General features: G+C 46.7%; 1 pseudogene; it reads left to right on the top strand.

Annotated features, from left to right (window-relative positions):
- The first annotated feature begins 11,921 nt into the window (after positions 1-11,921).
- LOC132829498 (cyclic AMP-responsive element-binding protein 1-like) lies at positions 11,922-12,480 on the top strand (annotated as a pseudogene).
- Positions 12,481-13,230: the final 750 nt, after the last annotated feature.

The raw sequence follows: 13,230 nt of genomic DNA on the forward strand, positions 1-13,230 counted from the left end.
GCTGGATGCAAGGTTTCAGCAGCTGATGGCCTGACACTGATGTGAGCCATCGGAAACTGAGCAAGTGGCCACCATCTAATAGGACAGAGAAACTGATCCATCAGCCTGAAACTGACTGACCTCGTGGCTGTCAGTGACTCCAACACAAGTGAATGGAAACATTGCTCAGAGCCTGTTTCTGTAACGTTCAACACAACCAGGAAATGGAAAGTGAATAATTAACTGAAAACAAGGCCACTGCTCTGTTAGAGTCAAAATCAATCAATGCTCAGTCACTGAATATTCTAATCTGCAGAAAGGAATCTCCCAGAATCATAGCAGAAGGGGAAAACAAGCTTGGCAGAGACCGAATGAAGCCACCGCCTGCATCAAAACAGCTCAGAACAAAGAGGCTGAATTCGCAACCAACTGAAAAGCCATCCAGATATTTTCAGAGTTACAGATCGAGTTCAGAATTATTCAGGAAACAGACTTACCAGATACACTGGTCGGTGGTGTGTGCCAGAAATCCATGACATAGCTTTGTGATGTGCCGTTTTTTCGTTGAGAAATGATTCTTTATTTTCGCTAAGAAGAGCGGATGTGTAGTTCCCTGATCACTAAATTTACAAAGGAAACCTGATCAAGCACTCCCAGGTCAATTACACTATTAGTGACAGTCCATCGCACACACAAACAACAGCCTGTTACACAGAGAACAGAACAGATTCTAGTTTAACAGAGACACTCTCACAATGAACATCTGCTGCTTTAATAAAAATGTTACCTGTTTGAAGAAAAGGAATATATCACCAATACAACGAGACTTTTAAACTGCCCAATGTAACTGCGGAGTTTTTAACCAATTCAGTGATCACTGTTTCTATGTATTTTGAAGCTATTTTGAGCAGGGTATATATCGTGGGTCGGTGTGGACTTGCTGGACCAAGGGTCTGTTTCCACACTGGAGGGATTCTCTTCAAAACAATTGTCAACCTGTCCCACAGCAGGATGGGTAAGGCCCGAGGGGAGTCTGCACCGGGGGAGGGGGTTGTGTCCCACAGCAGGATGGGGAAGACCCTAGGGGAGTCTGTACCGGGAAATAGTCGTGCCCCACAGCAGGATGGGCAAGGCCTTGGACAAGTCTGGACTCGGGATGGGTAATGTCTGAGGGAAATCCGTACGGGGAGGCAATGTGTCCCACGTTAGGGTGGGTGAGGCCGGATGTGAATCTGTACAGGGGAGAATGTGTCCCACAGCAGGATGGGGAAGGCCCAAGGGAAGTCTGTACTGGGGACAGGTTGTGTCCCACAGCAGGATAGGTAAGGCCCCAGGGGAGACTGCACCAGGGAGGGGTTGTGTCCCACAACAGAATGGGTAAGACCTGAGGGGAGTCCAACCCATAGAGGGGTTGTGTCCCATAGCAGGGTGGATAAGGCCCGAGGGAAGTCTGTACTGGGGAGTGGCTGTGTCCCACAGCAGGATGGGGAAGACCCAAGCGGAGACTTTACCGGGGAGGGGTTGTGTCCCACGGCAGGATGGGTAAAGCCCGAAGGTATTCTGTACCGGAGAGGGGTTGTGTCCCTCAGAAGATGAGTAAGACTCGAGGGGACTCTGTACCCATGTGGTTGTGTCCTTCAGCAGGATGGGTAAGGCCCGAAGGTCTTCTGTACCATGGAGGGTCTGCGTCCCACAGCAGGTTTGGTAAGGCCTGAGGTGAGTTGTACCATAGAGGGGCTGTGTACCAAGCAGGATGGGTAAGGCCCGAGGGCAGATTGCACCAGGGAGGGGTTGTGCCCCACAGCAGGATGATTAAGGCCAGATGAGACTCTGTACCGGGGAGGGATTGTGCCTCACAGCAGGAAGGGCGAGGCCCGAGTGTACTCTGTACCGGGGAGGGTATGCAACCCAAAGCAGGACAGGTAAGGCTCAAAGGTAGACTGTACCGGGAAGGGTTGTGTCCCACAGCCAGACGGTTAAGGCCCAAGGGGAGTCTGTTCCTGGGAGGGGTTGTGTCCCACAGCAGGATGGTTAAGTTTAAGGCCAGAGGGTAATCTGTACCAGGGAGGGTATGCATCCCAAAGTAGGATGGGTAAAGCTCAAGGGTAGACTGTACAGGGGAGGAGTTCAGTCCCACAGCAAGATGGGTAAGGCCCGAGGACAGTCTGTACTGGGGATGGAATGTGTCCCACAGCAGGATGGGCAAGGTCAGAGGGAAAACTATACCCAAGATGGGGTTGTGTCCAACAGCAGGGTGGGTAAGGCTCAAGATTAGACTTTACCGGGGATGAGTTCAGTCCCACAGCAGGATGGGTAAGGCCTCAGGGGAGTCTGTATCAGGGAGGGGTTGTGTCCCACAGCAGAATGGGTAAGGCCTGAAGGGAGTCTGTACCAGGGAGGAGTTCAGTCCCACAGCAGAATGGGTAAGGCCCGAGGGCCATCTGTACCGATGAGGGATTGTGTCCCACTTCAGGATGGTTAAGGTCTAAAGGGCAGCCTGCACCGGGGAGGGGTTGTGTCCCACAGCAAGATGGGTATGTCCCAAGGGGAGTCTGTACCAGGGAGGTGTTGTGTCCCACTTCAGGATGGGTAAGGCCCGAAAGATTCTGTACTGGAGTGGTATTGTGTCCCACAGCAGGATGGGTAATGTCCGAGGGGAGTCTATGTTAGGGAGGAGTTGTGTCCAACAGCAGGATTGGTAATGTCCGAGAGGACTCTATGTCTGGGAGGGGTTGTATCAAACAGCAAACTGGGTAAGGCCTGAGAAGTGACCGATAGCAAAGATTTATTTAGGGAGCTGAGCGGCAACATTTTCCACAGAGGACGGTTCATACACTGAACAGACTACCAGTGGCACATGGGAGAAACAAGAACAATTACAACATGGAAAAGACATTTGGGCAGGAACATGGAAGGGAGAAGGTTTGAAGGGCCATGGGCCAAATGCAGGGACATGCAGCTCATTCAGTTCAGGAAATCTGGTCAGCATTGATGACTTCGGCGGGAGAGTCATGCAGCACAGAAACAGACCCTAAGTCTTGGGTTATTGGGGGAGTGGTCTATCGAGACAAGGCATGTTCTCGAGACTGAAGTAAGTTAGAGAGATATGGATGGTCATCTGGACTGGAGCAGGTTTCAAATGTATGAAGTGATTGGTGAGAGGGGAGGAAAGTACAAGATAGGAACTGTTTTTGGCATTAGAATGATTGAAGACACTGGTCCACAAGACATGCCATAGATACAGTGTGGGAGAGGGAACACAGAATGGAACATTTCCAGACAGCATTCTCACCCTCTCGTGGAAGGCCTGCTTTCCCCTCTTTTGTACTGATGCTCACTAAGACAGCACAGGCTTGGACTGATAACTGTGACACTCCCAATGTTGTCGTGGTAGAACAAAACTTGCAGTAAGGGCGGTGACTGAACCTGGGGTATGTCTGAACTGTGCTCCCCCTCCAGCACTATAGCTATGTCATGTCCTGTTAGCTGATGTTTGGAGCCCTCTCATTGCTCTCTGATCTGTGCACTGTGAGTGATCTTACCCCACTGCAGGATTTATTGAAGGCTCTGATCTCCCTGCCCTGTGTCTCTCTGGCTGACAAACCATTTTCAATGAGGGATGGATGAGACACCCAGCAGCTGGGAACTCTATTAGGTCAGGACGTTCCTGAGTACCTAAAGACAGATAGACAGAATGGGAAATTAGACTGATGCAGTGAGGGCTGCACATGTCAAAGGCACTGAGTCCCACAAAAATCTGGAACGTCCCAGTCTCCATCGTCTCTCTGGAGTGGAGAATTCTGTTTGCTCAGGATCTGGAGTAGCTGCAAGAGCGAGGAACACTGACAGAGGCAACAATTAGACCCACACACTGAGAGATACCACATGGAGAGTTACTAAGTAATATCACCAGAGTGCAAGATCGAACAATTGTGCAGGAAGAAAGAGTTTTGATTCATGTTGCACTGGGATGCGCAAACTGTGAGCAGGTGAAGTGATGGCCTAGTGGCATTATGTGAGACAATTTATCCAGAAACTCAGCAAATGTTCTCTGGACGCAGGTTCAAATTCCCCCATTGCAAATGATTGAATGTGAATTAAATGCTTCAAAAATATGTAATTAAAAACCTGTAAGTGAGTATTAAACAATTGCTGATGTTAAGAAAAATCCATCGTGTGCATTCATGCCTTTAATGAAGTAATCTAAGGTGGGTCTTTCCTCCGATTGTATAGACCCCGATAGCCCCGCCCTCCTGCACATTGACCTTCCCTCAAACAAATGGCGGCCGTGTCCCTGGGCCACTTTCCCGACAGAGACCACCATCTCCTTATCCGGGCCTGGAGGATCTTGTTCGGGTTTTGTCACCTGTCCGCGTCTTGTGAATTCACTATGCTCCTTTCTCCCATACGCCGCTCGCTGAAGCCGAACGTAGCCGCACCCGGAGAAAGCTGCTCCATGTCTCGCCGTGTCCTGGTTAATGTGACCCTTCATAGAAACCAAACCGCGCGTGCGTCGGAGGTTATCAGTGAAGTTATAGAGAATATTCATAACTGCACAGAATCAAGGGAGACATTTTAGACATTGACAATTGCTCTGTCGACTTACAGTCATTGAGATGGTTCATATACAAGTAGATTTTTTGGTCCAACTTAACCATACCGGCCAGGTATGTAAATTAGCAATCGTTCTGGAAGTTTGAAAATAAGTTTGTTACTCGAATTCTGTTAATCGATTGGAAATATGTACATTGTCAGATTTACATTTTAACTATGTTGTCAGATTTACATCTTAACGATTTTTTTGAAACCTCACATTGTTTTATGTGAGGGGATAATGCTCCACTATGTCGTGAGAATGATAAATCCTGCAAAACAGTTTGCTTTCTGACCAATCCTGAAGCGTTCACTCCCGAGAATGCATTGGTTTCGCTTCTCACTCAAACTGGTTGGAGGACCGGACGCTGCTCTGTCCTCCAGTTCCGCCGCTTCCTCCCAATTGCTGTGTTGATTGAGGCGGGATTCAGCAGCTCAGCAACAGAAACATTGAGGGACAAGGAAGTTGGAGTCGATGCCTTGTGATAGAACATAGAACATAGAACATAGAAGGATACAGCGCAGTACAGGCCCTTCGGCCCTCGATGTTGCGCCGACCGAGTCCTACCTAACCTATACTAGCCCAATAACTTTCAAATGCCTATCCAATGCCCGCTTAAATGAACATAAAGAAGGAGAGTTCACCACTGATACGGGCAGGGCATTCCATGAACTCACAACCCGCTGTGTGAAGAATCTACCCCTAACATCTGTCCTATACCTACCACCCCTTAATTTAAAGCTATGTCCCCTAGTAACACCTGACTCCATTAGCGGTAAAAGGTTCTTAGTATCTACCCTATCTAAACCCCTAATCATCTTATACACTTCTATCAGATCTCCCCTAAACCTTCTCTTCTCCAATGAGAACAGCCCCAAGTGCCTCAGCCTTTCCTCATACGATCTTCCCACCATTCCAGGCAACATCCTGGTAAACCTCCTCTGCACTCGTTCTAAAGCTTCCACATCCTTCCTATAGTATGGCGACCAAAACTGCACACAATACTCCGGATGAGGCCGCACCAGAGTCTTATACAACTGCAACATGACCTCAGGACTCCGGAACTCAATTCCTCTGCCAATAAAGCCCAGTACACCATATGCCTTCCTCACAGCACTATTTACCTGGGTGGCAACTTTCAGAGATCTGTGTACATAGACACCAAGATCCCTCTGCTCATCCACACTACCAAGTAGCCTACCATTAGCCCAGTAATCCATCATCTTGTTATTCCTACCAAAGTGAACGACTTCGCACTTAGCTACATTGAATTCCATTTGCCACATTTCCGCCCAGCTCTGCAACTTATCTATATCCCGCTGTAACCTACCACTTCCTTCCTCACTATCCACAACTCCACCGACTTTCGTGTCATCCGCAAACTTGCTTACCCAGCTTTCAAGTCCTTCCTCTAGATCATTTATAAAGATAACAAAAAGCAATGGTCCCAAAACAGATCCTTGTGGTACACCGCTAGTAACTGCGCTCCAAGATGAACATAATCCATCAACTACTACCCTCTGTCTCCTTCCAGCCAGCCAATTCCTAATCCAAACCTCTAATGTATCCTCAATGCCATACCTCCGAAGTTTTAGCATTAGCCTACCATGGGGAACCTTATCGAACGCCTTACTAAAATCCATATACACAACATCTACTGCTTTACCCTCATCCACTTCCTTAGTCACCTTCTCAAAGAACTCAATAAGGTTTGTGAGGCACGACCTGCCCTTCACAAAACCATGCTGGCTATCCCTGATCACGTTATTCCTACCCAGATGTTCATAAATCTTATCCCTTACCATTCTCTCTAAGACTTTGCCCACCACTGAAGTCAGACTCACTGGCCTATAGTTACTAGGGCTATCCCTACTCCCTTTCTTGAACAATGGGACCACATTCGCTATCCTCCAGTCCTCTGGTACTATTCCCGTTGACAATAACGACATAAAAATCCAGGCCAATGGCTCTGCTATCTCCTCCCTAGCTTCCCATAGGATCCTGGGGTAAATGCCATCAGGCCCAGGAGACTTATCTATATTCATCCTTTCCAATATTCCCAAAACCTCTTCCCTGCATATTTCCAGGGCATCCATTCTAATTATTTGTGATTCCATATTCACATCAGCAACAGTGTCCTGTTCCTGAGTGAATACTGATGAAAAGTACTGATTTAATGTCTCTCCAATCTCCTCCGCCTCCACACACAACTTCCCACTACTATCCTTGACTGGACCGATACCTACCCTAGTCATCCTTTTATTCTTGACATACCTATAGAAAGCCTTTGGGTTTTCCCTAATCCTACCAGCTAAAGACTTTTCATGTCCCCTTCTCGCTTTTCTTAGCTCCCTCTTTAGCTCCTTCCTGGCTACCTTATAACTCTCAATCGCCCCTACTGAACCTTCACGCCTCATCTTTACATATGCCGCCTTCTTCCCTTTCACAAGGGACTCCAATTCCTTACTAAACCACGGCTGCCTCACAAGGCCCTTTACACCATGCCTGACTGGTACATACCTATCGAGGACACGCAGTAGCTGCTCCTTGAACAATCCCCACATCTCATTAGTGTTCTTCTCTTGAAGCCTGTTTTTCCAATCCACACAACCTAAGTCATGCCTCACTGCATCATAATTTCCCTGCCCCCAGCTATAGCTCTTGCCCTGCGGCGCACGATTATCCCTCTCCATCACTAAAGTAAAAGTCACCGAGTTGTGGTCACTGTCCCCGAAGTGCTCACCTACCTCCAAGTCTAACACCTGGCCTGGTTCATTACCTAGAACCAAATCCAATATAGCCTCCCCTCTTGTTGGCCTGTCGACATATTGTGTCAGGAAACCCTCCTGCACACATTGTACAAACACCGACCCATCTAATGAACTCGAGCTATAGCTCTCCCAGTCAATATCTGGGAAGTTAAAGTCCCCCATAACAACCACCCTGCTACCTTCACTCTTTTCCTGAATCATCCTCGCAATATTATCCTCTACTTCTCTAGGACTATTAGGAGGCCTGTAGAAAACACCTAACAGGGTGACCTCACCTTTCCTATTTCTAACCTCAGCCCAAACTACCTCAGATGGCAAGTCCTCTTCCATCGTCCATTCCACTGCTGTGATACTGTCTTTGACAAGTAATGCCACGCCTCCCCCTTTTTTACCCCCATGTCTGATCCTACTAAAACATTTGAACCCTGGAACGTGCAACAGCCATTCTTGTCCCTGTTCTACCCACGTCTCTGTAATGGCCACAACATCGAAGTCCCAGGTACCAACCCACGCTGCAAGTTCACCTACCTTATTCCTTATACTTCTGGCATTGAAGTATACACACTTCAATCCTCCTTTCTGGTTACAGGCACCCTCCTTAGAGATCGCTGCATTTTTCTTAACCTCCCTACACTCAAGGTCCTGTACCCTAAAGCTACAGTCCTGGTTCCCATGCCCCCGCGGAGTTAGTTTAAACCCTCCCAAAGAGCACTAGCAAACCTCCCCCCAAGGACACTGGTGCCCCTCAGGTTCAGGTGTAGCCCATCCTTTTTATAGAGGTCCCACCTTCCCCAGAAAGGACCCCAGTTGTCCAGAAACCGGAATCCCTCCCTCCTGCACCATCCCTGTAGCCACGCATTTAACTGCTCTCTCTCCCTATTCCTTGACTCTCTATCACGTGGCACGGGTAACAAACCAGAGACTACAACTCTGTTTGTTCTAACTCTGAGCTTCCAACCTAGCTCCCTGTCAGCCTGTCTGACATCCTCACCCTTCTTCCTACCTATATCGTTGGTGCCAACGTGGACCACGGTCTGGGGCTGCTCCCCCTCCCCCTTAAGGACCCGGAAAACACGATCAGCGACATCACGTACCCTTGCACCTGGGAGGCAACATACCAAACGTGAGTCCCTGTCGCCCCCACAAAACCGTCTGTCTGTACCCCGCACTATCGAGTCCCCAAGAACTATTGCTCTACCTTTCTCCACCCTACCCTTCTGAGCAACGGGGCCAGGCTCCGTGCCAGAGGCCTGAACCTCGTTGCTTGCCCCTGGTAAGTCATCCCCCCCACAAGTATCCAAAACGGTATACTTGTTCTTGAGGGGAATGACCGCAGGGGGTCCCTGCACTGGCTTCCTCCTCCCACTCCCCCTCACTATCACCCATCTATCTTGAACGTTCGGAGTAACTACTTGCCTAAAGCTCCGATCTATGACCTCCTCTGCCTCCCGAATGATCCGCAGTTCATCCAACTCCAGCTCCAGTTCCCTAACACGGGTTTGGAGGAGCTGGAGATGGGTGCACTTCTTGCAAGTGTACTCAGCAGGGACGCTAATGGCTTCCCTCACCTCATACTTTTTGCAAGAGGAACATTGCCCTCTCTGCACTGCCATCCCTCTAAAAGTAAGCTTTCCTTAAAAAAAACAAAAACCAACTAAATCTAAAGAAACAAACAAGGAAAATGCAGCACTTACCCGCTAGTCACAATTGGTCTTATTATTAGGTTAGAGGAGGTGGAAGGGTGGGAGGCACTACTCGTGTAGTGCCTCGGGTGACTCGCCTACGCCTTTAAATAAGGGGAGAAAAAACCTTACCCAGGTAACCTAGCACGCCTTCCAGGTCTGCTACCGCTTTTTTTTTAAAAAGGAAAACTTTAAATTTACAACTATTAAATAAGCGACCAAACTTACCCACCAGTCGTCGCGAAGTCTTCCGAGAGACTGAGGCCTAAAACTCGGAGCCCGCCTTTAAATAAGGGGAGAAAAAACCTTACCCAGGTAACCTAGCACGCCTTCCAGGTCTGCTACCGCTTTTTTTTTAAAAAGGAAAACTTTAAATTTACAACTATTAAATAAGCGACCAAACTTACCCACCATTCGTCGCGAAGTCTTCCGAGTGATGTGGTGAAAATATCCCGAATCTTGGACGGGGAGGCCTGGGTCCAATTCACAGATGGTGCAGATGTCTGTAAAAACAACTTTGAACAGGTTCATTAGGGAAAACAAGGGAAGTCAGGAACCGAGTAAAAACAATAGAAAACGCATACAATGTGGTGGGGCTCTCAATACGCAGATGATTTTAGTCTTTACCAAGTGATTCTGGGTCCCAATACAGTCTGTTCCACTCTTTATTGTGCACAGCCCTATACCACGATTGTGGGATAAAGTGTTGTGGTGGAATATAAAGGTGCTTTTCTGGAACTCCCTCAGTTTTGGAGGTGAAAATAGGTGAGAAGTAGTAGGGTTTTGTATGGAGTTATCTGTTCCCCTCCTGTTGCAGCATCTTATTATTGCCCTGACTCTACCTCGTACATGTTTGGTAGAGATCAGTGACGTTGCATAAGCCCACAATACAAGATCTGTCACTCTGTTTAAGACAGCAGAAATCTCTTTTAGCACTATAGTCATGACATGCATAGACCTGTTGCAATACTTCAAAGGCCATGAGGCAGCCGTACTCGCTATGATAGACAGACTGAGATTGGAACCTCCTCTGTCCTTAAGACTTTATGCATTGCTTGCGCTCCTCCCTTTTGCACGTTCCCTTTCCAACCCACTCCACCTGCATCACTCCACAGTTGGAGCTGTCAAGGGCAGAAATCTGTGGAATAGACTTGCTAACCTTCTCTATCCCCCTTTTAAGATGTATTTTAAAATCATTCTCTTTAATCAACGTTTTGATCATCCATGAAGCAACTTAGGAGATTTGCCATTGTGAAAGTTCCATACAATGCAAGTAGTTGTTGTTATTGTCATACATTAGGAGAAACTGGAATGATGCATTCAAAATTCTAACAAGAAAGTCACTGATAGGCGTAGTGTATAGGCCACCAAATAATTACATCACATTGGCATGGGCAATAAACAAATACATAACTAATGCCTGTACAAATGGTACAGCTATTATCGTGGGTGATTTTAATCTACATGTAGATTGGTCAAACCAGCTCAGTCAAGGTAGCCTTGAGGAGTTCATTAAGTGTATTCATGATAGTTTTCTTGAACAGTATGAAATGGAACTGACAAGGGAGCAAGATCTGGCACTGTGCAATGAGGCAGGAATAATTAATGACTTCAGAGTTACGGATCCCCTGGGAAGAAGTGATCACTGTATGGTTGAATTAGAATGCATATGGAAAGTGTGAAAATAAAATCTAATAACTGGGTCCTGTGTTTCACCACTGGGAACTACAATAGAATGAGAGAAAATCTGGATAAAGTAGACTGGAAACAAAAATTTTATGGTGGGAGGTTGATGGGCAGTGGAAGATTTTCAAAGACATTTTACAAAGATCTATTCCAGTGAAAAGGAAGGACTGTATTAAAAGGCATACACGGCAATGGATATCTGAGGAAAGTGATCAAATTAGACCATAAGACATAGGAGTGGAAGTAAGGCCATTCGGCCCAACGAGTCCACTCCGCCATTTAATTATGGCTGATGGGCATTTCAACTCCACTTACCCGCATTCTCCCCGTAGCCCTTAATTCCTTGTGACATCAAGAATGTATTAATCTCTGTCTTGAAGACATTTAGCGTCCCAGCCTCCACTGCACTCCAAGGCAATGAATTCCACAGGCCCACCACTCTCTGGCGGAAGAAATGTTTCCGCATTTCTGTTCTGAATTGATCCCCTCTAATTCTAAGGCTGTGCCCACCGATCCTAGTCTCCTCGCCTAATGGAAACAATTTCCTAGAGTCCACCCTTTCCAAGCCATGTATTATCTTGTAAGTTTCTATTAGATCTCCCCTTAACCTTCTAAACTCCAATGAATACAATCCCAGGATCCTCAGCCATTCCTCGTATGTTAGACCTACCATTCCAGGGATCATCCGTGTGAATCTCCGCTGGACACGCTCCAGTGCCAGTATGTCCTTCCTGAGGTATGGGGTCCAAAACTGGACACAGTACTCCAAATGGGGCCTAGCCAGAGGTTCTTAAGGTCTCAGTAACACGTCGCTGCTTTTATATTCCAACCCTCTTGAGATAAATGACAACATCACATTCGCTTTCCTAATCACGGATTCAACTTGCATGTTTACCTTTAGAGAATCCTCGATTAGCACTCCCAGATCCCTTTGTACTTTGGCTTTATTAATTTTCTCACCATTTAGAAAGTAGCCCATGCTTGTATTCTTTTTTTCCAAAGTGCAAGACCTCGCATTTTCTCACATTGAATTCCATCAGCCATTTCCTGGACCACTTTCCCAAACTGTCTAGATCCTTCTGCAGCCTCCCCACTTCCTCAGTACTACCTGCCTGTCCACCTAACTTCGTATCATCAGCAAACTTCGTTAGAATGCTCCCAGTCCCTTCATCAAGATCATTAACATCTAATGTGACCATGCAGGTAACCATGCCTGGGATCCAATCAACAACAAGTCCAGCAGTAACTTTAGTGCAATTGCCGAATGGGCAGACTGTTTAAGTCCAAGGAGTTATCCAAGCAGCTCAGTCCTCAGTCATACAGTCCCCTCAAGTTCAGACTGTTCAGATTTCTACTATACTTGAAAATGAGGATTCCCAGGAATCTGTGGATAGCATGACTGACTCTCAGAAACGTAGAGAAATTCTATCGAGACGGCCTTCATACAGGAAAATCCTGAATGAACTTTTTTTCTGATCCCCCAGTGTGCCAAGAAATCGATGAGGAGAAATCAGAAGAAGAGTCTGTCTGAACCATTACTACAATGACAATGCAGACACCCATCTATCAGACTAGCAGTGGACAAGACATTGCTTTTACACAGGGGGGAGCAATTCAGCTGACCAACAATGATACAGATGGAGTGCAAGGACTCCAGACACTAACAATGACCAATGCAGCTACAGCCAAGGTTGGAGCAGCAATTATACAGTATGAACAGAGCCCTGATGGACAGCAAATCTTTGTGCCCAGCAGAACCTTGATATAAATTGTCCCATTGTACAGTCACAGCATGGGTTCATGAAGGGCAGATCATGCTTGACCAATCTTTTCGAATTCTTTGAAGACATTTCAAACAAGGTGGACAACGGGGACCCAGTGGATGTGGTGTAGCTGGATTTCCAAAAACTATCAACAAGGTACTGTGCAAGAGGCTGTTGCATAATATAAGGGTGCATGGTGTAACGGGTAGAAGATTGATTGACTAATAGGAAGCAAAGTGTGGGGATAAATGAGTATTGTTCTGGCTGGCAATCATTGACAAGTAGTGTGCCTCAGGGATCGGTATTGGAGCTGCAATTATTTACAATTGGTACAGATGATTTGGAGTTTGAACCAAATGTAGGGTGTCAAAGTTTGCATGTGACACTAAGATGGTTAGCGGAACCAAGTGAGTGGAGGACTGTAAAACTTTGCAGATGAACATTGATACATTGAGTGAGTGGGTAATGGTCTGTCAAATGAAATAGAATGTTCGTAAATATAAAGTTTATACTCTTTGGTTGTAGTAACATTTTAAAAAAATACTTGAATGTTAAAAAGTTGCATCCTTTGCTCTGCAGAGGGACTTGAGCATCCTTATGCATGAAGGTTTGTCACCAGGTACAACAATCAATTCAGAAAGCAAATGGATTTTGTCCTTCATTGCTGAAGGGGTTGTGTTTAAAAGCAGAGGTTATGTTCCAGCTGTATTTGGGTTCTGGTGAGGCCACACCTGGAGTACTGCATGTAGTTTTTA

This window comes from Hemiscyllium ocellatum, chromosome 29 (genome assembly GCF_020745735.1).
Source record: "Hemiscyllium ocellatum isolate sHemOce1 chromosome 29, sHemOce1.pat.X.cur, whole genome shotgun sequence".
Taxonomy (NCBI): Eukaryota; Metazoa; Chordata; class Chondrichthyes; order Orectolobiformes; family Hemiscylliidae; genus Hemiscyllium; species Hemiscyllium ocellatum.